This window comes from Macrobrachium nipponense, chromosome 25 (genome assembly GCF_015104395.2).
Source record: "Macrobrachium nipponense isolate FS-2020 chromosome 25, ASM1510439v2, whole genome shotgun sequence".
Classification (NCBI taxonomy): Eukaryota; Metazoa; Arthropoda; class Malacostraca; order Decapoda; family Palaemonidae; genus Macrobrachium; species Macrobrachium nipponense.
In genome coordinates, this window is record NC_087214.1 from 66,094,604 (window position 1) to 66,121,183 (window position 26,580).

At 38.6% G+C, this 26,580-nt stretch overlaps 1 long non-coding RNA gene across 2 annotated transcripts in view; it reads left to right on the plus strand.

Annotated features, from left to right (window-relative positions):
* The first annotated feature begins 1,703 nt into the window (after positions 1–1,703).
* LOC135199483 (uncharacterized) overlaps positions 1,704–26,580 on the plus strand; it is a 26,693-nt gene continuing 1,816 nt past the window's right edge. The window contains exons 1-2 of one of the 2 annotated variants that reach the window (XR_010311078.1): positions 1,704–1,859; positions 13,238–14,438. This is a non-coding gene — a long non-coding RNA (uncharacterized LOC135199483). Of the gene's footprint in view, positions 1,860–13,237; positions 14,451–26,580 lie in introns of both variants that reach the window. The other variant, XR_010311077.1, reaches the window with a different exon arrangement.

A 26,580-nucleotide genomic window follows, 5' to 3' on the forward strand; every position in this document is an offset into this window, starting at 1 on the left:
TACGTAAGGCCAAAAAAGGGAGCCCAGGAAGTTTAATAAAATTTGAGAACGTTCATAGACGTGATTGTGGAGTATTCGAGGAAGGTAATAGAATGGTGTTGGTGTATACATGAGTGGCTGAAGATGTGCATAAATTACATCCGAATGAGATCCAGGGATTCGAGGGAGTGAGCGAGAGAAGCCATTGTTCGTTTGGACGTCAAATCTGTGAGGACCATAACATAACTTAAAATGGTGGTGGGTGTATTTGTAAGGCTGTTGGTTGATAAACCCATAACAGAAGGACTGACTGATAAAGGAAGAGGAGCAGTGTTGGCCTTGACAAGGCAGAAGGTCTTATCAGTTAATATTTATTCTGAAACGATTTTGTGAGTTTGAGGGTAAAATGACAAAGATGCTTTTACTGAACTGATAGTGGTCTGCTAAGAATAGGTTTGTGGGTAAGAAATGTGGCAGAATATTTGCAGAGATAAATTAGTAGACATAGTGAGAAGGAAATGTGTTATATTAGGTAGACCTGAGAGTGACTGGTTGGCTGTTGAAGTGGTCCTTTGACAATGGTGTATTTGCTCTATGAGAAGTGAGAGAGAGAGAGAGAGAGAGAGAGAGAGAGAGAGAGAGAGAGAGAGATTAAAAAAAAGAAAAGTTAAAATGACAAAGTGAGGTTATCAAAGAGGCCGGCAGGATCTCTGGAAAAGGTCTGGAAGTGAACGAGAACATCATTTAAAATTTACATTCAATTGTATCAAGGGATTATTGGGCCAATCAATCATTTACCCTTCACAGATGGGAAGCCGAAACGGAATGAGCAATATATATATATATATATATATATATATATATATATAATATATATATATATATATAGTGGAATGACAAGGGATGGAATGATGAGGGATGATGAGCTGGCCAAGCTTCGTCGTGTGGAATGAATAAAGGAAACATGCTGGCCAAAAATGATGAATGATTCTAAAACAATTTGGGAGGAATTAAGAGGGGTGGGGGTTGGGGGGGGGGGGGGCGACCTAGAAAACGTTGAGCAAACAGAGCGTAAGGTGAGTCAGGACATCAAGGCATTAATTAATACAACACAGCGTGTGCGATATGCATTCAAGACAGATGTGATTGGGGAAGTGGGGGATGGAGATGGGGAAGGGGAAGGGGGAGGGGGAGGGGGAGAGAGGGGGGTCTCAGCAGGCTTCATAACAGCCCTCTGAGTAGGTAAATGTAGTGATTTATGTAGAATTTCTTTTTTTTTTTTTTTTTTCACATTCATCTTGGTTAAACGACAATACACTGATGTATTGTCGTTTAACAAAGCCATACACTTTTATTAGGAGAAATGGCTCTCTCTCTCTCTCTTATCTCCTCTCTCTCTCTCTCTTTATATATATATATATATATATATATATATATATATATATATATATATATATATATATATATATATAGATATATATTAAAACCAATGTGATACATTCACGCAATGTATCTTCAAACCCAGTTTAGATCAAGACGAAGAAGAAGAGTAGAAGAAACCAGGGCAACACAAATATAAATTCCCCGGTTCGCGTTTACACACACTCACACATTCGTACATATGCCAGAGAGAGAGAGAGAGAGAGAAGAGAGAGAGAGAGAGAGAGAGAGGCCGGGGAGGACGCTTACGATAGTGGTGGTGGTGGTGGTGGTGGTGGTGGTGACGGTACCAACCAACCACCACCACCATCTACCAAAGCCAGCCAGTCGAGTAGAGAGAGCCGTGTGGGAAGGACCCTGTTACTCCCTGCTCCGAAGATTCTGGTCTTCGATTCTCCTCCCTGGGTTGAGAATCGACGCTCTCTTGGATTATAACGCTGGTATAGCGTCTCCCCTTTTATTACACTCTCTCTCTCATGGCGGAGATATAACGCCCCTTGGATATATATATACGTGCATACAGTGTTTATCGGTATTAAAGTGACGACAGTGGTCGTGTGTGATTTAATTTAGAAATATATTTTCTGTGCCGTGATCAAATACCGCTGGGACTCGCTTGGTCGTGGTGGTGTGTGTGTGAGAGAGCGAAGCTCTCTTTCTTCTTGGTGGAAATGGTGGCTGTCTGTGCTGTTGCGGGCCGCCGCTGCTGCTGCCCGTGTGTTAAATTTCAGCCACCGTTTTGACGATGTTGGAAAAACATACTTGTGATTCATTTTTTTGTCTGTGTTTTAAAATGTTCGCGTCTCGCCAAATATATAACCTTGTCCGTTTGGCGAGAATCAACGGTGAATCGGCTTGCTGGATTTATTATTATTAAAAGTGCAAAGTTAAACTGGAGGACGGAAAATAATACTACTCCTTTTGAGTTGACGGAAAATTTTACTCCCGATAATTTTCAGTCTGCGATGCCAAAGTTTTTACATATTTATATATATTTTTTGGATGCGTCGTAACTGGTTCAATCCAGTTCTTGTGTTGGCAACCAGCGTGGACTTTTACTGCTACGTGGGATTACGTTTTGAATATACAGAAAAAAAAGGTTTATGATATACGTTTATAGGTGACTTGTGATATGAATTGACAGCATATAAAAATACGCGTGTTTATACATACGCGAGTGTATTTTTGTCTGTGTATTGACGAATGTTCAGTACAGAACTCCGGGTTCGCTGTGTGTGAGCGGGTGGAATACGTCGATGTGTGTGTGTGTGTATGTTGGTGTGCAGACACACACACACACACACACGCTCATTAATACCCAGTCACGTCAACACACAGGTTCTTAAGAAAACACATCAGGATTTCGGGAGAGTGTAACCGGGCCATCTTAGCTGGTTGTTCCATGGGGCCTTAAATACACAAACCTTGGCCCAGCCAAATATGTTCAACCCTCTACGCATATCCACTGCAGAGATTAACTTTTGTGTCAATGTTTGCTCCACGCTGTGTGTGTGTGTGTGTGTGTGTGAGAGAGAGAGGAGAGAGAGAGAGAATTATCACATGTTTAATTACATTTCTTATAGTGTGGGGTGGGGGAGGGGCGGCTAGTGAATTTAAAAAGTATGATTTATGGCAGTAATTGCATATTTAATTCATTACCACGCTGGGGAAATTCATTTACGATATCGATAGTTCATAAGATTTTACGTAATTGTCACTGTAACCTATTATACGTCTCCTAATGGACAGGATTTAATTTAACCCAGAAACAAAATAGACAAGGGAAAACAAAATAAAATAAAAATGGAGAGAAACGAGTGTATAACTCTGACCCTAATAATAATAATAATAAAAACTCGGTTTAATGACGGCCCCCACGTGATAATCATCCAACCAGCGCGATCATTTTTCCATTTCATCCCAAAATGAGTACGATTGATAATCACGGTGTGTAAATGCAATAAGTATATTTTTAATAGCCTTTTCTCCCCACGGATAGGTTTGTTTACCAAATTAAATGTGTGATATTATATATGTATATATATATATATTATATATATATATATATATATATATAGACTCCAGCGATATGTCTGTAAAAAAAAGGCATCGGCAACACATGTTAATATTAAAATGACATAAACGTCGGCCAAATCTCACAGCACAGCCACACCTACCCTCCTACCTCCTCCTCCTCCTCCTCCTCCTCCTCCTCTCCTCCTCCTCCTCCTCCTCCTCCTCCTCCTCCTCCCTTATCCAAATCATTGTTGGTGTTTGATGGCGAGAGAAAATTATTTGAGACATCTTTCTTGAATTTTTTTAATAGGGAGAGAGAAAGAGATATATACCTATTTGAAACCGAATTATTATTATATTATTATTATTATTATTATATTTATTATTATTATTATTTCTTTTTATTATGGGAAAGAGGGAAAATAAATTTTAATTTTTTTTATGAGAGAGAGAGAGAGAGAATTAATTTCTGCCCTCAAATTATGAGAAATTAACACTTTACTTTTCGGAAATGTCTAAAGACGGGTTATTTATTTGTCACAAAGTTTTGCAAGGGAACGTTCTATTCAAATTACGAGGTAGGTGAGAGAGAGAGAGAGAGAATAATGATCGTCATTTCTAAAAAAATTATGCAAGAAAACTTCCTGCTCTGAAATGATAAGACTATAATTGTATTTTAAAAGAAAAATAAAAATATATATATTTCTGTTGCAAACGATGATGAAACAAGAGAGAGAAAGAGTAAAAAAATAAATAAATAAACAAACATTCAGCCTGATTGATGAGGCCTGAATGCATTTGAAAGCCATAAATAAAAGGGAAAAACAACTTTGCATTTTAACTGTTTTTTTTTTTTTGTACAGTAAATATTTATATAACTTTTTAGCACAGTATATATTATTATTATGAATACTGCACCATTTTTATGCTGTACAATATGGTTTCACATTTTAAATTGTTTACGTGATTCATCATATGTAATATTTTTTCAGAATACATTTATTTTTTATTATGCTTTTTTAATCATTTATATATCATCTTCTGATACAAAATATTATGCATTGTTTTACAACTTGGAAGTTTTTGAATTGACGCGAATAATAACGTGATATATATTTTATAATGTATCTCAATGAATGTAATACATAACTCAAATACTACGGATACATATTGATATAGTTTTTATTATTATTATTGTTTATGTATCATCCTAAATGTGATACATAACTCAATACATCGTTGTGTAACTTGAGCCGTTCACCTCGACCCCAATAACGCCTGATACATATGAATATGTCTTATGTTTTTTTATATATATAATTTATGTGTCATCTTGGCAGTAGTACAAAATTTGATGCATCTTTCATATGTTTTTAATACAGATTAGAAAAAAAAGGTGATACATATTTAAATGTAAATGCACAATAGTCGTATATAACCTGGAAGTCTTAAAGTTGACTCAGACAACAAATCATTTCATGAAACGTAAAAAAAACACCGTACAAACAAACAAACAAACATATCGGATGACATGGTCAGTTCTAGATGGTTATTTATGTAAATCATCTTAAAACGCAATGCAAAATTGTATGTATGCATAACTTCCACCATACGGACCCGGAAGATTTTTACATCGACTCAAATAATACGTGGTATGACACTTTGTTTTTTTTTTTTTCTATTTTTTTTTTTTTTGTTGTAATGCCCCTTTTTTGTGCTTATATTTTTTTTCTGTATATTTCATCTACGCCAATGAAAATTCATTCGTTGATGTATTGGTAATCAGCTTATTCGGAGAGTGAGTGACATGGCAATCCTATTAAAAGCATCCACAGGTGCACTTGGATGAAGTATTTTGGCTGGGTGGGGGAGGGGGATAGGGGTGGTGCTTAGGGTAGGTGAGGGGAGGGGGAGGAGGAAGGAAGGAAAGCAATCTCTTTCCCTATCCACCACCCCCAGCCCTCCTCTCCCCTCACCCAAGGGAAATGAGGGAGGGCGGGGGGGGGGGGGTTAGAAAGGCGTTGACCCCGCCCCCTTTTACTCTCTCTCTCTCTCTCTTATAGGCGTTTGGGAATGGTCTGGACGTATAGTTGTTGTGCGCGTCTCTCTCTCTCTCTCTCTCTCTCTCTCTCTCTCTCTCTCTCTCTCTCTCCTTTCTTTGTACAGTCAACTTCCAGTCTCTCTCTCTGAGAGAGAAAACAACTTCGTCGTCGTTGCCGAGTGAGAGAATAAGAAGTACTTGTGTGTGTGTGTGTGTATGTGTATGAGAGAGAGAGAGAGAGAGAGCAGGTGCGAGGGAAATAAAGAGCCGGAGTAAACAGCGATAATCCAGGATAATGTGGCAGGCAGAATGAAGTCGCAGGATGGCGCTGGTGAAATGACACACGAGCCTTGGAAACGACTGCCGCCGTTAACGGATTAGTTACACAGCGTTCATTGCAGCTACATTTTTATATACCACTTGCTGTGCCGCCGCCGCTGCTGCTGTGTGTTACGTCAGCAGCAGTAGCAGTAGCAGTAGCGAGGAAGATTTTGAACAAAAGCCTACAGATTTCCTTGTCACTCATTCGCTTTATTTCTTCTCTTTTCCTTCTCATTCATTCGTTTTTTTTTCTTGTTTCCTTCTCACTCATTCGTTTTTTTTTTCTTCTCACTCATTCGCTTTTTCTTCTTTTTTCCTTCTCACTCATTCGCTTTATCCTTCTTTTTTCTTCTTTTTTCCTTCTCACTCATGCGCTTTTCTTCTTCTTCTTACTCATTCGCTTCACCTATTTTTCTTCGTACTCATCTTCTCATTTCCTTCTCACTCTTTCGCTTATTTTTTTTCCCCTTTACCCATTCGCTTATCTTTCTTCTCCACTTACTTATTCGTCTCTCCTCTTTTCTCATTTTTTTCTGCTTACTCATTCGCTTCTCCTTGTTTCTCATATATATATATATATATATATATATATATATATATATATATATATATATATTATATATATATATTTTAAACGGACGCACGGATACCCCTACAGAATAACCTTTAATAAACAAAGATTGCATAGACAGAATAATTCTTTTTTACCTCTTTCACCTCATAGAACTGGTCTTAATATACACACGTCTATGACGGCTGTGGAGAGAGAGAGAGAGAGAGGGCGTTGCCTGCAAGAAAAAAAAAATTAGATAAAAAAAACACGAGAGCTAGTTTGGGAACTTCTCTCTTTTCAGGGTTGGGGGGGGGGTGTCAGAGAGAGAGAGAGAGAGTAAAATAGTTCAACTTTCCACCTAATGCGAGGAAACTGGTGAAAAGTATAACTGTTGCACCATATTTCTCTTTCCCTGCCGGCTTCGCCTGCCTCTCTCTCTCTCTCTCTCTCTCTCTCTCTCTCTCTCTCTCTCTCTCTCTCTCTCGCGAAATAAATTGCCCTCCACTTTTTATGCAGCAAATTACGAGTTATAAATGTTTTATATATACACTGACGTTGGGTTAATCCCCCGTCCATTAAAGCCAAGCCTTTCTAACAAATAGTTTTAATTGATAATGCTAAATCTCTCTCTCTCTCTCTCTCTCTCTCTCTCTCTCTCTCTGGCAATTTATATCGCGTATTTTTTTTACATTTTAAATCTTATTGCTCTTTCTCCCTCTCATCATGCATTGGCATTCTCTCTCTCTCTCTCTCTCTCTCTCTCTCTCTCTCTCTCTCTCTCTCTCTGGCAATTTATATCTGGTGTATTTTTTTACATTTTAAATCTTACTTGCTCTCTTTCTTTCCCTCTCATACATGCATTGGCATTCTCTCTCTCTCTCTCTCTCTCTCTCTCTCTCTCTCTCTCTCTCTCTCTCTCTGGCAATTTATATCTCGTGTATTTGTTTTACATTACTTGCTCTCGTTTCCCTCTCAAACATGCATTGGCATTCTCTCTCTCTCTCTCTCTCTCTCTCTCTCTCTCTCTCTCTCTCTCTCTCTCTCTGGCAATTTATATCTCGTGTATTTTTTTACATTACTTGCTCTCTTTCTTTCCCCTCTCATATATACATGCATTGGCATTAGCAACCTCTCTCTTCTCTCTCTCTCCAATGGAGTCCATTTTCACATAGATGTGTACAATACGTTTTAACTGTATATTTATTTATAATATTTACTATATCTAGTTAACAAAATAAAATATTAAAAAAACTCAAAAGTAACTCACTTAAAATAGGGATTCAATTTCGTTCTAATTAAAAAAAAAAAAAGATGCGCACAGTTTATATATAAAAACACCGCCTAGGTAAGGTAGAATTTATTAGAAAAAAAAAACAGGGCGGATAATTTAAGTATAGAGTTATGAAAAATGGGTTATATTAATGAAGCGATTGATTGGTTTTTCGAGGTGGATTGGGGGGGGGGGGGGGGGGGGGGGGTGGGGGGGGGGGGGGGGGTTTGTCAAGGGAGCCGGCCAAAACGCTCCCCACCCGTCTTTTAATTACCACTCCTTTAAAAACATCTTTGAAGCTCAGTTCTTTTCTTTTTTTTTTCGTTGTGAGTCTTTTGATCAAGAGAGTGTCTGGTTTGACGCTGTAAGATCTTAAGTGAGAACTGGAATCATTATTATTATTATTAATTATATTTAACACAGTTCCAATGAAAAGGTTTCTAATGGTCGCCCATGACCTAAAAATATTATTTTTTAAATAAATAAACATGTAACTGCACTATTGTACAATGCCACAGACCGATCATGCATTCTATAAACAATGTCCCAAGCCCCTCTTCACCCACGTAAGGCACTGGGGGAACGCGGCAAATGGCTGTTGATGCAACGGTGCTGTCACTCCTGATTTAATTTTAATGATGACGATGATGATGGCAGTCATTTTAGTTCACGTAATTGTATCGAGAGAGAGAGAGAGAGAAAGATCGATTGACTGATTGATTTATAGTGACTGAAACTAGCGTCGCGAAATCGATCTTGCTGACGACTTAATGCAATTGAATTGGAAACTGGAAAGACTAGCTTGAAGGGAGTTGCAAATAATAGTTTATATATATATATATATATATATATATATATATATATATATATATAATATGAATGTCTTTTTACTATAATCTAACAATGTGATATGAAGATAAAAAGGCCCCTAAAACACTATTTTAACGTTAAAATAGTGTTTTAGGGGCCTTTTATCTTTATATATATATAATATATACATATATATATATATATAGAGAGAGAGAGAGAGAGAGAGAGAGAGAGAGAGAGAGAGAGAGACGGAAGCGAAAACCACATCCCCTTGTTGACAAAAGGAACGGTTGCTGTGTGTTTATAGGATGTACGAGTCATTTGTTTACGGGTAAAAAAAAAAAAAAAAAAAAAAAAAAAAAAAAAAAAAAAAAAAAAAAAAACAGAAAGAGGAAAGGGTAGAGAGGGTGGGTGGGGGGAGGAAGAGCCATCATCAATGTGCGTATGTTATACTCCGTGACAAAGGAACGGATGTTCAAACCATTGATGTTTTGTGTGTGTGAGGGGGGTGGGGCGGTTTGAAGGAAACGGCCTAATCGGGAGTCAGGCGGGGGGCGATTTGGTGCGCGCGCTTTTTGTTTTTTCTTCTTTTTTTTCGCGCGTTATTTTCCTACTCGGAAAAGGGCCCTCTGGTGGTCATGGGAATACGAACACGTTTTATGGGTCTTATTCGATTTATTATTATTATATATTATTATTATTATTATGGTTTTTTTTTATTATCACCATCATTGACGTTATTTTACTTCTTTTGGGCATTTTTGCAGACGTAAGTGCCCTATGAGCAGACACATATGCTGGCATTGCACCTCCTTATAATTTTAACGGTAATGAATGACCATATATATAATAGTCGCGTCAAATATTTACAGGAATGAGTTCAATAAAAAAAGGGTGGAAGGGGGTTGATCTTAAGGTAATGACAATTGCGTTTAAAAATATTACAGCAATGCGTTCAATAGAAAAAAAATTAATAAATAACAGAATGCTGATTTTAAAAAAAAACGAAAATGTAAAAAATATCAAAATAAGATCTTTTAAAATCTTCTCGTACATCATCGCAACGCCACCATCTGTGGCTGACAAAAAAAAAAAAAAAACCTATTGAAAAAAACAGAGGCCTATAGTCCTCCTTTATTCATCAGAGCAAAGAGTAAATAAAAGAAGAAGAATAAGAAGAACAAGAAAAGGATCTAATCGTATCAATGGCCGAAGCTGATCCAACTGGAAATGGGGGGGCGGGGGTTAGAATCCCAATTACCTTCTCATTCGATCCCCCCCCCACCCCCCCCTCTCTCTCTCTCTCTCTCTCTCTCTCTCTCGTGTAGGCCTAAAGAAACACGCGAGAGGTTAATCTCATCCTCTCGAAGACCCTGTTGTTGTAGGTTTTTTTTTTTTTTTGGGGGGGGGGGGGTTTTTTTTGGGGGGGGGGTGGGAGGCCTATACGGGCCTACCCGCTTGGAAATCTAATAATGAAGAGAATATCTCGTCATGTACAGGGGGGAGGGAGGGGGAGGGGGGTTAGGGCGTAGGGGGGGGGGGGGGGGGGAACTTGAGGGGAGGGTGATCTCGGCCATAGAATTGTTTTTCTGTTCCAGTATGATGGATGCTGAAAGGAGGGGAAATTTTTGTTTTACTCATGGAGGTGAGAGAAAGAGAGAGAGAGGGGAGGGTGCTTTCTCCCCCCACCAACCCCCACTCCACATTTTCCCCTCGTTCCTTTCCCCCTATCCATGTAGATACCTCCCCTTTTGTTTCCCCCCCCCCCCCCCCCCCCCCCCCCACACTCACCTCACGTCGAGCACTTGCCCAGAGAGAGAATTAGCGAGAAAGAGAGAGAAAAAAAAGGAATGCGAGAGAGAGAGAGAGAGAATCCAGAGGAATGGTGTTATTACATTACCCGGATGCCTGAGTGTAAGGGGGAGATGGTCTGTTAATCCCCAACCGCTGAGGAGTAGAGGGGAAATCCTCCGCTTGACATCTCCCCAGAGCTGTGTGTTTGTGTGAGAGAGAGAGAGAGAGAGGACGCTTTGAAAGGTCTCCTCCCTCGACGTTTCTCTGTGATAAGAGGATATTCTATCCATTCTATCTATCTTTCAGTGAGAGCGGTGTCCGTTCTCCACTTGGTGGTGGATTTTAAGTAATACTTTATACATGCGTATACATTAATTTTACACACACACGTATTTATATATATATATATATATATATATATATATATATATACATAGTATATGAATGTCTTTTACTGTAATACAGCAGTATAATATGAAGATAAAAGGCACATAATAATACACGTTAAAATAAATGTTTTATGAGTCCTTTTATCTTCATATATATATATATATATATATATATATATATATATATATATATATATATGTGTGTGTGTGTGTGTGTGTGTTTTGCATAAAATTGTACATTTTCACAATAATTCTCCTTACAAAGTTTCGCGATTCTAAATTACCTTTGATTAATATTATCACTATTACAGTTATTAATAATTTAATATTATTATTATTACTATTATTATTATTATTATTAATTAATATTATTATCATCATTCTTCTACGCCTTCTTTCAGTTTCCTCCACTCCCCATCGCCTTCAGCCTTCTGACTCGACATTTACCCTCTCCCCCCTTACCCCTACTCAAACCCCAACCCCCCCTCCCCCCCATCCTTTCTTCTAGAGGTTATTATTCTAAAACCAGACGAGGAAGCCTTACAGTCTTTAGAAGCCTGGCCAAAGCCCCCCAACCACAGCCGGTCACCGAGCGAAGAAGCCCCTCTCGAAGAAACGGGACGGGGGCTTGGGGGGGGGGGGGGGGGGGAAGGGGACCGTGTCCGGTAACTTGAGAGAGAGAGAGAGGGAAATATAGGTGGAGAGCAACATACCTAAATGTGATGTGAAATTGGAGAGAGAGAGAGAGAGAGAGAGAGAGAAGGAAAACAGAGAGAGAAAGAGAGACATAAAAAAGGAGAGAGATAAATAAAAGGGTAGAAAGCAGATTCGAAATGAAGTGAAATCGGAGAGAGAGAGAGAGAGAGAGAGAGAGAGAGAGATTTAAAGGATTTGGACAGAATGTCTCCCTGGGGGATTTCACAGGCAGCTCAGTGACATCCATGACATTGTCAAAAGACGACGAGAAATAACGACAGTATATTAAAAAAAAAAAAAAATCTATGTTGTCCTGAGAAGAAGAATGGCCATGTTGAAATATGTAGCAGCCCCACCACATACCCTTTGCCCCACTACATACCCTTTTGGGGGAGGAGGAGGATGCAGGATTTAGGGATATTTATATTTTATCTAAGAGTGTTTGTGTGGAAAAGTACATTATTATTATTATTAAACATTATTATATATACCAGTCTCTGACTAGGTTAGACATTTCAATTTTCATTCTTAATGGAAAAACAGCCAAATCGGGGATGAACCCTTAGTGCAGAACACTTTCACTTTCGGCAGATATTTTTTTTCTCTTTGTCGTCCCACCATCAGCTGCTGCCCACAACAGTCAACTAACGATCTAATCCAGTGTTCAGGGCAATAGAAGGATTCGGAATTTTCCTAGAAACGCGAATTTACCATTTCTTTCCTTTGGAGAGAGAGAGAGAGAGAGAGAGAGAGGAATGAAATAGTGAAGAAAGTGAATTTGAAAATAAAAGAAAAAAGTTGGAAACTTGATAAATGTGAAGTGGTGAAATGGTCAAACAAAGTGAAGTTGGAGAGAGAGAGAGAGAGAGAGAGAGAGAGAGAGAGAGAGGGGTCAAAGTGCCTGTAAAGGTGTGAGAGAGGAATTTGCCTTAACGAACCGTGAGTCTGTGAGATTACATTGGCTGAACACAAATTTTATGTTCTATAAAATAAAAAAAAATTAAAAAAAAAAAAAAAAAAAAGACTTTTTGGACCAGTTTCAGAATTATTGAACTAGAACGGACGATTCATTGGGGCCCTTCCCTCCCCCCATTACCCCCTTCCCCCTCTACATACACACACACACACACACACAAAGCATCCTTTGGTAAGAGTGAGAAAAGTATCCCCTCCTCGGGATTTTTAGAAAGAGAAGCAGGCATTCATTACCTGTGTGTGAGAGAGAGAGAGAGAGAGAGAGAGAGAGAGGGGGGGGGGGTTGCTCAATGAGTTTGGAAGCTTTCGGATTTTCCCTTGAAGTTTAGGGATTTTATGTTGTCCGTTTTCGCGATCCAAGAATTTAGGGGGAGAAATTGGGGGGGAGGGGGGAGGAAATTAATGGGTTGGAAACCTTCCCGAGTTGTTTTTCCGTGGCGAGGCCGATCGCTCGGAGGGAGGGGGAGGGGATCCCTCCTGTGTGGTTAGGCAGGATCTGATTTACATACCGAAATAAAACGTTAACATGTGGGGGGAGGGGGGGGAGATCAGTGTGGAGCGTTCAAGTCAGCTTGCGTGTGTGTGTGTGTGCGTGTTAACTCGCATGTGCACGCACCACACACACACACATATACATATACCAGATATATATACTATAAATACATTTGTTACAGCCTGTATTATTTACTGCTAACTTTACAATAATGTTCAGTCTAAAGGTCTTGGAATCACTATATAACTACAACTATTAATACTATTTCTTTGTTGTATTATTATTATTACAACAACAACAACAGATAGTAAACAACCTCTGCCACAAATGAAATAGATAACGAAGTGAACCAGACAGCAAAACTATTGTAGAAATAACACCTGCCAAATCACTTACATATATATATATATACTCTGACTGCACAGGTGTTCTAATGACAAATCGCTTTTATCTTTTGCAGGTGTTAACCGTTACAAGTGTCCGGGAAGTTGTATCAAGTGTTAGAGGATATTTTGTGGTGAAAGCTTTTTTAAAAAAAGAAAAGGAAAAATATGCGAATTGCCCAAAATTTTTGGTGCTAGTGTATTAGCCAAGGTTGAAATACCGGAAATCTGTTAAGAGTTTTATAGATTCCAGGTTAAAGTCTGGAATACCCCCAAAGTGCGGATCGCGGGTTCCAGCTGATATTCTAAACAAGAATTCAGGAAATTGTGTTCTTTTAGATTCCAGGTCATTTCTGGAATACCCTAAGTGTGGATCCTGGATTCCAGCTGATATTTAACCATAAGAATTCAGCGAATCTGTGTGCGTTTAGGATTCCAGTCTCCGTCTGGAATACCTACCAAGTGTCCGCGTCTGAATCCAGCTGAGATTTAACCTGGAATTACTTCGGGAATCATCATCATCATCATCACTGTACCTCCAAACGACGCCTGCTGGAATGAGTAATCCGTCGCTTCACCATCAGTCGGTGCCGTTATTATTATTATTATTAGTATTATCATAATGATAGTTTGCAAACTCGTAATGGAGATTTGCCTGTGATCGAAAAAATAATAAAAGTTGCCGGAAAAAGTGTCTCAGTGCGATTAAGCTGTGGAAAAATTGTAGGAAATTCATATATAGAAATTATTTCAATTTCGTTTGATTAAACAGATGCTTTGACCTGATTCTCTGCCGCCATGCCTCTCCGACGTCATCCCGATGACGAGAAGAGATGATCCCCCGCAATGATGGACGAGGAGTCACTGGTGTGAGAGGGCGCCGCCCCCTTTTTGTTTCCGAGTCTTTTTGTGATCATTATTTTTCCGTTGGGGGTGTGGGGGAATAGAGGGCGATAAATATCTATTATAAAAAGTGGGTGCTTGATATGAACGGAAGAGGAAAATCAGATGAAAATAATTAATAATTAATAATAATAATAAGAAAATATTAATGAAAATTGAAAATCATCGAGTCGTGTGTTGAAGACCGTACGAGGACCTAGTGGGAGACGTCTCAGAGATTGTATACAGACAGGCAGGCGTCCCGTCGGAGGAGAGACAGAAGAAGAAGAAGAAGAAGAAGTTGTAGACGAAGGCGAGGAGTCCTTCTCATCCTACGCCATGTATCCTGCGGCTATGAACGCCGCTGTGGCCGCAGCAGCCGCCAGCCGACACCCGGTGAGTTTAGCGGTATGTACCTCGCAGCTCCCATTCACTGTTATACTAACAAGACACCCAAAATACACTCGCATTACACAGCAGATTAAATATTTACTCAGTGTAAACAGCATACAGATTACTCAACACTCTAAGAGGACATTCAGTGTACTACACAGCAGACAGATTACACAATCCTCTAAGAGGACATTCAGTGTACTACACAGCAGACAGATTACACAATCCTCTAAGAGGACATTCAGTGTACTACACAGCAGACCAATTACACAACACTTTAAAGACACCCAGTGTACACAGCAGACAAATTACACAACACTTTAAAGATACACTCGGGGTACTCAGCCGACAAATTACACTCCATAACATGGCACTACATGACATCTCAGTGAAATGACGACAGTTAAGTCACGTAACAGGAACAACACTAAACATACAGATGGGCAATAAGTTTATGACACCGAATAACATAGCATTTTATAGTAACGTCACATCAGTTTCATCACGTGACTGAAGATAAAAAATCCCCATTTCTATGTGGTCGAGTCGTTTATGCACATCACCACGACATGACTCAAGTGACTTTTAACTTCTCAGCAACATAAACATAAAAAAGATTTTTATATAGCCACATATAACCACATACTACATAATGTTCCCACTCAAAAATCTTAGATAACCACATACTACACAATGTTTCCCACTCACTTGGATACAATATACACAAGTTTTCCCACTCAAAAAACTTGGATAACCACATACTACACAATGTTCCCACTCAAAAAACTTGGATAACCACATACTACACAATGTTCCCACTCAAAAAACTTGGATAACCACATATAACCACATACTAACAATGTTCCCACTCAAAAATCTTAGATAACCACATACTACACAATGTTCCCACTCAAAAAACTTGGAAACTACATACCACATCTAACAAGTTCCCACTCATCTGGATAACCACATATTACACAATGTTCCCACTCAAATAACTTGGATAATCACATATAACCACATACCACACAATGTTCCCACTCAAAAATCTTGGATAACCATATATAACCACATACCACACAATGTTCCCACTCAAAAAACTTGGATAATCACATATAACCACATACCACCACACAATGTTCCCACTCAAAAATCTTGGATAACCATATATAACCACATACCACACAATGTTCCCACTCAAAAATCTTGGATAACCATATATAACCACCTTACTACGCAATGTTTCCATTCAAAAATCTTAAATAACCACATACCACACAATGTTCCCACTCCATTTCTCTAAATATAACCACATTGACATGTGCTCCAATATATATATATAAACCTTGAACAAGCACACAAATACTTTGTGTTCACAGATAAACACTTTGTGTTGGACATTTCCAAGTGCTCCAAATTACACAGTTCAGAACTTCACAAACACACACCTTTTAGGTCACGCTGCTTCCACATGAAACAATGACACAAACACACACACACACTCACACACGCAGACTCGACAAACAGCCGAGAAGAAAAGAGACACAACAAACATACAATGTCACATACACACACACATAGAATCTACCAATAATCAAGAGGATGGGAGCAAACCCAAACCAAACAGCAATCTCACAAACACACCCACACCACCACCACTCTACCAATAATCGAGAGGTATAGGTACACAACAAACACAAAGCAATGTCACAAACACACACAGTTTCTCCCAATATAATCAAGAGGAATAGGGACGCAACAAATACAAGGTAATGACACAAACACACAATGTCACAAACACACACACAGACCCTACCAACAATCAAGAAGAATAGAGACAAAACAAACACATAATGTCACAAACACACACACACAGACAGACTCTACCATTAATCAAGAAGAATAGGGACGCAACAAACACAAAGCAATGACACAAACACACACAAAATCTACTAACAATCAAGAGGAATAGGGACGCAACAAACACAAGGCAATGACACAAACACACAATGCCACAAACACACACAAACTGACTCAGACCAGCAATTCGAGAACACGACAAGAAGTATACTTAACGTAGATTTCATGCAGTAACCTAAAGTTAAGATTAAGTGTTTCTAAGTACATAAGTGATGGTGGGGGACCCCCGGGCCTTAAATTTGAATAAGCCCCAAAGGGGTATATATGCTATATGATGCACAGGGCAAAATATAGTGCAGGACCATCATCGTCATAAACATCATCTCGGGGCTATTCATACGGCAATAAAGCTCTCTCTCTCTCTCTCTCTCTCTCTCTCTCTCTCTCTCTCTCTCTCTCTCTCTCTATTCACCGGGCAGTAAAACTGCCAAGTCCATTAAGATGCCTGTGACGAGAAATGATGCAACGTTGTTATGCACTTCAAAAGGTCTGACATTAGACGATTTTCTCCCATTTGGCCCGGTTGTGGTCACTTAAGAGACTCTCTCTCTCTCTCTCTCTCTCTCTCTCTCTCTCTCTCTCATTGGTAAAACGTTGCGGAATGGTATGCTCTGATATTTTTATCAACTTCATCATATATATATATATATATATATATATATATTATATATATATATATATATATTATATATATATATATATATACACATATTATACATATCATATACGCACACGTACGTATGGTTGCTTGTTTGTTTGTATTGGGGGAACATGTGTGCAACACACACACACACATACACAGACTTCTGGGAAACGCCTCAGAACTTCTTTGATGTGTGTGTGTGTGTGTGTGTGTGCGCGCGCAAGTATGTCATCTTGAAGTTGATGAAGTTTGCGCTAATTCTGAGGTACACCACCGACTTCGTATGTGTATAACTCAGATCTTATGATTCAATTAAACACTCCTCCTGGTTTCTGAGAGAGAGAGAGAGAGAGAGAGAGAGAGAGAGAGAATCAACTCTCAACATCTGTCTTGACTTGAATCAAAGTATGGCCGTCGTACGTAACAGCATGCATATCAAGTATAAAAAAAAAGTTTATAATTACTATTGAACCAGGTACCACCATAACTGAGATATGGACTTCGCTACATGGCAGCGGAGAGAGAGAGAGAGAGAGAGAAACATGTTTGGCTCAAATCAATTCATCTTTGTTGTAAATAACAGCAAAATAAGCATCTGCAAATCTTTATACAATATTATTAGGCTAGGTATCACCACAATTGGATATTATGACTTCACCATTTTGTAGCTTAGATCAAGGGAAGTAAGTTCAATATCAGCACTCCAATCACAGTATAATTGTTCAAAACAGCATCCTCTCCTTTCTCACTTAAAATCTGGTCATATCATCATCTCTCTAGGAACCTTTGGGGGAGGGGGGCTGGGGGATCTTCAACCATTCCTCAGGGCGCCTCTCAAGGCTCTCTTCCCTGACAAGATCAGCTTTTATAAAAGGCCTCCGTAAGCCATTTTGAGCATAAAAGGCCTTGGTAGCCTTTTTTCTCTCTCTCTCCTTCCTTCCTTGTGGTTTCACTTCTCTCGGTATAAACGTGTTTTTAAAAGTCTCCCTCTAATCTGACCGGTCTATCTGTCTGTGGTTTGTTGATGGCGCTACAGCGGCTCCTTTCCCTATCTTTCACTGAGAGTGGCGTACCTCAGGGTCCAGTTATCTTCCTTCTCCATTTATCATGTTTTTATGTTATTTTTCCAGGGGGGGGATTTGCGATATTTTTCGTTTTTGGTTCTTTTATGAACAATTATTTGCTTAGCTGGCTTTTGCTAAATCTGCCTATAGGAAGCGTTGTTTACTGCGCATGCGCCCTTCTTTATAAGTATCGTGTGTCATGTTGACTTCCAATGAGAAGCCTCCCCCCCACCCGATCCGCAATCCATCCATCATCCAACTCAGTTACTTCCAAGTAAAATTTATACATTTATTCTTGTCAAAAGTCGAACAAACCGTTTTCTCCGCACATTCTTTTTCCAATTGCCTTGAATTCCAGTGACAACTCGATTCAGTTGTGTAGCGGCAACATTATTACTATTAAGTCCCTTGCAACTCAAATGTTGCAGTCCTAATTCTGGGAACGCTAGCGGGCTGTTATTCCAGGAGCGGGTATACAGTATATTTCCCTAGGTGGAAGGTGGGGGGGGGGGGAAAGGGGGGGGGGGGGGGACCGACGTGTCGAGATATCAACAAAATACATGCATACGCACACACACACACACCTGTGATATTCCAGCCTCAAACCCTCTTTTTACAAAGTGAGGCATTCCAGGAGGGATACAGTATATTTTCTCTGGGTGGAGAGCGGTTGGGAGTTTGGGGGGGAGGAGGGTGAGGATTGTGTCGATACAGCAACACACACACACACACGTACGCACAAACCCTTATTTTTGGCCGAGTACTAAAACCCTCCTTTTCCTCCTGGCCGTTTGTTTTTTTAGGGAACTTGGTGGGCGTGAAAATGCTGATGTTGTTTGTCGATTTCAAAAAAAAAAAAAAAAAAAAAAAAAGGTGGCCATCATTTTGTTGTTATTTTTTCCATGACGGTTGTTTATAGAGCTGCGGGCATTTTATTGGTAATGAACGGGAAAGGAAAGCTTTTTGTTTTAGTGTGCACTTTATTTTTTTTTTTTTTTATTAATTTTCATTGTTATTGTAAACACGGTATTTTTTTTATATGTACATATCTGGTCGACTTTCCCGATAGAGGTTTTCAGATGGGGTTCATGCTGTGTGAAAGCCAATTTTTTTCTTTTTTTATAAGAGAGAGAGAGAAGAGAGAGAGAGAGAGAGAGAGAGAGAGAGAGAGAGGTATAGCGGGTTCGATGGATCGAGGCAGTATAAATAAAAATATGAAAATAAACAGAAAATGGCATAAGTGTTTTCTTTCTAGCTGTTGTCACAGTGCGAGGTTGTCAGAATGTTCTCTCTCTCTCTCTCTCTCTCTCTCTCTCTCTCTCTCTCTCTCTCTCCACAGAAGCTCTAAAAATATTCCAGTAATTGCATTACTAGATTCTATCGGATGTTACCGGTCCTAATGCGTTTAGCTCCAGTCTCTCTCTCTCTCTCTCTCTCTCTCTCTCTCTCTCTCTCTCTCTCTCTCTCTCTCTCTCTGCGCGCAGGGGTTCGGTTTCTCCCTTTTTTTAACATAATTAGCCTCGAACCAACACGCAAAAGCTCCGGGTTGGGTTTAGTGTCTATCTGTTCAGGCGTATAACCCTTAAAAAAAAAAAAAAAATTCGGTGCAATGGACGGTAGTTTTTATAGCTTTTATTTACTAATATGACTCTCTCTTCTCTCTCTCTCTCTCCTCTCCTTCTATCTCCCTTCTCTCTTCTCTCTCTCTGCGACAGCGGTTCGGTTTCTCCCTTTTAACATAATTAGCCTCGAACCACACACGCAAAGCTCCGTGGGTGTAGTGTCTATTTCTGTTCAGGCGTATAAGCCCTTAAAAAAAAAAAAAAAAAAAAATTCCTGGTGTATGGACGGTAGTTTTATAGCTTTTAATTTAACCTTTTTTAAATATAAAAAAGACTCTCTCTCCTCGCTCTCTCTCTCTTCTCTCTTCTCTACCTCTCTCTCTCGCTCTCTCTCGCGCGAAAGCGGTTCGGTTTCTCTCCCTTTTAAACAATTAATTTAGCCTCAACCACACACGCAAAGCTCCGTGGGGTTGTTAATTGTCTATTTCTGTTCAGGGCGTAATAGCCCTTACCTTCCTTTGGTTATGGACGTAGTTTTATAGCTTTTATTTACCTAATATAGACTCTCTCTCTCTCTCTCTCTCTCTCTCTCTCTCTCTCTCTCTCTCTGAATAACTCATTTTTGCTCACGCAGGTGATGCTTGGCTATCATTCTCACATACTGAGGATACCTTCCTCTCTCTCTCTCTCTCTCTCTCTCTCTCTCTCTAATTTGATGAAACTCGGTAGGCTTATTCATGACACTACCTTCTACAGTAGACAAACTTTCGGCACAAATCTGTCAGTTGCCATGGTTACCAAGGCAACAAACAAACAAACATACGCTTCGCCATCGCAAGATGATCCCTTAATGAATAGATGATAAGTCGAATTTCGTTAAACTCAAAAAAGTTATTCATCGCGAGAAGATTCCTTAATGTATGAATAAGTACAAAACTTCGTTCAATTCCATTTCAACCGTTCTGGGTGTGACCAGGGCGGGGGGTATCTTGTAGGGTAGGGTATCTTGTAAATGAGTGCCCAAAATTGGTCTGTGGGCGACGAATGGTCCATTGCTATCTCGAAAAAAAGAAATAAATAAAAGTACCCACCACCTCGGTCCCGTATACCGTTCTAAAATAAAACTGGAGAGAGAGAGAGAGAGAGAGAGAGAGAGAGAGAGAGAGAGAGAGAGACAGAGTGGGGGGGGGGGGGCGTTACACAAATGGGACGAGGAGACAAACGCGTTAAAAGATATTACGAAGGAATTTCTCGGTCCAGTGCCAGAGCACTTTTGAAAGCGACGTCGATTGCGTGTGTGTGTGTGTGTGTTTGTTTGTGTGCTCTATGGGGCATGTCTTTTAAGATCTATTTTTCCTTCAGCCCCTTCCCCTTTTTTCTTCCCCCTTCCAACCTTTCTCTCCTCTCTAATCTCTTAACCTCTCCTCTCACCTATATGCCCCTCTTCCCGAGTTCTACCCCTCCTTCCCCCTTCAACCGTCTTTCTCTGTATGGCGAAAATTTAGGGAGGGGAGGCTCGGGGGGTAAGAATGTGAAACATTGGTCTTAAGAAATCTGTAAATCTGTTTCCATTTTCCACCTCCTCTTCCCCTTTCCTTCTTCCCTTCTTCTTCTTCTCTCCCCACTCCCCCTTTCCTACAACCGTCTTCCTCAGCGAGAAGAATAATTGAGAAGAGATTGAAAAAAAAAAACAATTCCTCCCCCTTCCCTACCCCCTTCCCGCGTTCAGCATCCCATCCCCCCTCCCTCTCCACAACCGTCCTCCTCAGTGAGAGAGAGAGAGAGAGAAAAAAAAAAGGTTGGAAAGAATGAAAAAAAAAGAAAAAAAACTCATGTTTGACAGTTGAGACAACACTGAGACCCTTCAGCATCAAGTCTAAATCCTCCTTAAGTAATCCTGAAGTTTCTCATTGTTACGCCGAGTGAGAGAAGGAGGAGAAGAAGAAGAAGAAGAAGAAGGAGAAGGAGAAATGGCAGCCTGCGCCTCTCTCTCTCTCTCTCTCAAACGATTTAAAAGAGAAAGAAGGTAGGTCGATTTTTTTATAAAAGAAGGTCGAATTAGGAGAAAGTTGATTCAACAGAAAGTCGACTGAAAAAGAAAGGGACAATTTACAAGAAGGTCGACGGAAAAGAAAGTCAATTTACAAGAAGGTCGACGGAAAAGAAAGTCAATTTAAAAGAAGGTCGACTGAAAAGAAAGTCAATTTAAAAGAAGGTCGACTTAAAAGAAAGTCGATTTAAAAAAAGAAAGTCGACTTAAGAGAGAGTCGACATAAGAGAAGGTCGATCGCTGTGGCATCTAACAAAGCGGGGGGAAAATCGACAAGATAGCCATTATTATTATTATTATTTTAAAAAAATATTGTTTAATCTTTCGCTTCAATAACTCTCAATTCTTCTAGTCGTCGTTTACCTCTCTCTCTCTCTCTCTCTCTCTCTCTCTCTCTCTCTCTCTCTCTCTCTCTCTGTTTACAAAGTGATAAGTGAAATCTTTGAGCGAGTCTCTGAGGATAGTAAGGAGGAATCCGGTGGCATTATGCAAGAACAAACAGATTAGATTTACTCCAGAGGAGGAGGAGGAGGAGGAGGAGGAGGAGGAGGAGGAGGAGGAGGGTGGTGGTGGTGGTGGTGGTGGTCACGATTGTTTAAGCTGGTGTCAAAAAAAAGAATGAAAAAAAGTCTGCCTAATCCGACACAAATCTTTCAAAACCTGGTGGAAAGGGGGGGAGGGAATAAACCTGTGGGAAAGGGGGTTAGGGGGATGTGCCTCGGGGGAGAGGGGGAGAGAAGGGGAAGGGGGATACCGGGTCAGGGGCCTCGACAGTTCTTGAAATAGAGAATCGAATGCCAAAGGGAAATTGAAGAAGAAGAAGAAGAAAGAAGAAGAAAGAAAAGAAAGAAGAAGAAGAAGAAGAAGACGACCAAGAGGAGGAGGAGGAGGAGGAAGGGTTGCAAGGAACCTTAAGTAATGCCTACAGTGCGCCGTGGGACGTGCACACTGCATACACTATCCGACCTCTTTTTGAGGACTTAATATGTTTGCTAATTGCTAGCAAAAATAAATTAATTACAAAAATAAAAAAAAAAACACCGGAAGAGGTATGCTTTTCAATCTCATGCGGTTCACTGTAGGCAACCCCTCTCGCTCCCTTTACTGCACCTCCGTTCATATTCCATTTCTTCCGTCTTACTTTCCACGGCCCTCTCCCAACAACTAACTGTTTCAAGGCGGGAATGCAAAAGGTTAAGTATCTGTTACGCCTTTTAAAAACCTTTTGACTGACGTCAGAATGACCTCGTAGATCCCAGCGATTGGCCTTTGCCCTCAAAGGGAAAAGTTTATAGTTTTATATATATATATATATATATATATATATATATATATCATATATATATAAAACTTCACATCACGCAAGTAATATACCCCAGCTATGAAAAATCGCAAATGACGGGACTGGGCATTGCCCGAAGAGATCTCTGCCCTACCAGGGCATTGGGATAGAGAGATGAAAGCATGCCAAGAGATATAGCTATCACCCAGATACCCACCTTCCCAGCTGCCAAGAGGAGGTGAAGACTTCACCTCCTCAGGGTGGAGAAGTTGCGATCTCGAAGTAAAGGTTATGGCGATGGGTGACCTAAAATGGATGGGGTTCGTTTAGATTATAAGCCAGCTTTGTACTGGCACGGCTCTGCTTTAAAAAGCAGCCCAGTATTTGGATGGAGGAGGTCTTCAGTAAATATCATATATATATATATATATATATATATATATATATATATATATATATATATATATATATATATATATATTACTGAAGACCCTTCTCCATCCAAATACGGGCTGCTTTTTAAAGCAAGAGCCCGTGCCAGTACAAAGCAGGCTTATAACTATAAACGACCCCATTCCATTTTAGGTCACCCATATATATATATATCATATAATATATATATATATATATATATATATATATAAAATATAAAATATATATATACCGGAATATATTTATCTTTTTCAAAACCGCAACTTCTCGATTTCTTAGCATATTGGAAGCGCTTGTCACTGCTAAGCCCTGTATACAAAAAAGACAAAAAAAAAATTTGTATGTATACGCGCTTATGCACTGCTAAACCGCCTGGTTCCAATTTAAAAAAATAAAAATTATATATATATACGTAAGATATAATATCTATAGATATTATAAATATATTAAAGTACATATATGCTTTAAAAAAATCACAGTAGGTGCACATATGACTTCATAAATAAGCGAATACCACGGGAAAAAATGATAGGCACAGAAATTCAAGCTCTTTCGACTTCACTAGACAAATCGTACCATATATAATAAAGCGCTTACATTTCTGGCATTTTATATATATATATTATATATATATATATATATATATATATATATATATATATATATATATATATATGAAAAAGTTAATCATCTCTGTTGTAAGAACTAGATCGATTGCCATAATCTGAATGCCCTCTTGATAGATAGCTAGGGAAAAAAAACTGTTATATACAGATCTTAATGGAACTTTTTTTTTTTCTTTTTATCCAACAAAAACCCACCTCCGTAGCACATTGTCAACAGATGGTGATGAGGATGATAATGAAGATGTTGATGTACGTAGATGATCACCGTCAAATAGACGACAGCTGACGCTGGCGATTTTTAACATCACTTTTACAGTGTGTTCTATGCCCCCCCCCACCCCCCGCAACCTAAAAGAATTTTCGGGGGCGGGGCGGGTTGAACGCTTCTTCTACGTCGCTTTTATCGTGCGAGATGGATGTAGGCCTACGCCAGAGTCCATATAGACCTATCTTTTATATATTGTTTTATCTGGTGTAGAGAGGTAGCTTCATATGGCTTTTTCTTTCTCTGAGAGAGAGAGAGAGGAGAAGCAGAGAGAGAGAGGGAGAGAGAGAGAGAGAGAGAATATCCCAGCTGGATCCGAGGTAGCCCGTTAGCCCCTTATCTTTTTAAAAGCTCTGTATTCGCATTAAGTGGAAAATAGAACCCATTTCCCTTTTATCCGACTCCCCTGGATGGTCGACTTTATAAATTTCTGGCTTTTTGATGTTTTGTTTTAGTTTTGTTTTTTTTATTATCATTTCTGAGGCAAAATCCATACATTTTAAACTCACGAAAGCGACTCTGCGAAGTTGAAAAGCGACTCTATATATAGATTTTAAACCATTGCAGGTGACTCTATATAAAATTATGGTTTGCTTTTTTGTTTTTAATTACAAAGTAATGTAGGCAACTCTATGAATATTTAAGTAATGCAGGCGACTCTATTATATCAATTGTAAACCAGTACAGGCGACTCTTAGACAATTTAAACTAATGCAGGCTACTCTACATGAAGTTTACTTAAGTAAGGCAGACGAAGCTATAAATTGAATAACAACACAGGCAACTCTTTAAGATAGTTAGAAAATAAATCAAAGTCAAGATAAAATAAAACAAAATTAGATAATAAAACAAAACAAAATACTATGTCTTTGAACAAAAGATAGAAAAATAGATTTTCAAAGTCAAGATAAATAAATAAAAAAAATGATATAAAAAAATCAAGGTAAATATATGAAAAAATAAGAGATAAATAAAACAAAATTAGATAATAAACAAAACAAATACTATGTCTTGAACAAGATAGAAAATAGATCAAAGTCAAGATAAATAAATAAAAAAATTGATATAAAAAATAAGGTAAATATATGAAAAAATAAGAGATAAACAAAAAAAATTAGATAAATAAACAAAACAAATACTATGTCTTGAATAAGATAGAAAAATAGATCAAAAGTCTAGATAAATAAATACAAAAATCGATATAAAAAAAATCAAGGTAATATATATATATATATATATATATATATATATTATATATATTTATATATATATATATATATATATATATATAAAAGAGATAAATAAAAAAACAAAAATTAAGAGATAATAAACAAAACAAAATACTGTCTTTTGAACAAGATAGGAAATAGATCAAAGTCAGAAAAACAAATAAAAAAAATCTTATATAAAAAAAAATCAAGGTAAAATATATGAAAAAAATAATAATAGAAAAATAAACAAAAAAAATTAGATAATAAAAAAAATACTATGTCTTGAACAAGATAGAAAATATCAAAGTCAAGATTAATAGGTAAATAAAATCAATCGAGGAAAAAAAAATCAAAGTTAAATATATGAAAAATGAAAAAATAAGAGATAAATAAAAACAAAATAGATGATAAACAAAACAAAAATACTATGTCTGAAAACAAGATAGAAAATAGATCAAAGTCAAGAATAAATAAAAAAAATCGATATAAAAAAATCAAGGTAAATATATATAAAAAAAAAATAGTACTTAAAAATAAAAACAAAATAGATGATAGTAAAAACATAACAAATACTATGTCTTGAAACCTCCTCCTCTTAAGAAGAATTCAGTTTATCACGCGATCTCTTCTGAGTCCACAAATACACTTTACTTGATGTGTTTATCCGAAGCATTCCACACTTGTTACGCCAGAACTTCAAAGCCAGAATCTCTCTCTCTCTCTCTCTCTCTCTCTCTCTCTCTCTCTCTCTCTCTCTCTCTCTCATATTTTTCCCCTAAACTTCGATGTCAACGGCAGACGATGTTGCCATTGCAATGTTGCAACATACGAAAGAGAAGAGAGAGAGAGAGAGAGAGAGAGAGAGAATGATTTTGAAAAGGCCAAACAGGTGAAGGAGAGAGAAACAGAAGACGAATGACTGGACGAAGAAGAAGAAGGAAGAGAGAGAGAGAGAGAGAGAGAAAGCCGCCCCCTCTGCCAACAGTAACACCTTCCGTGGTATGTTGGTCTCATATAAATCACAAGAGTTGTTTGGAGTTTGCAGGTGATTTTGGGCGTGATTTGGGCGTGATTGACGGGGGCAGGAGGT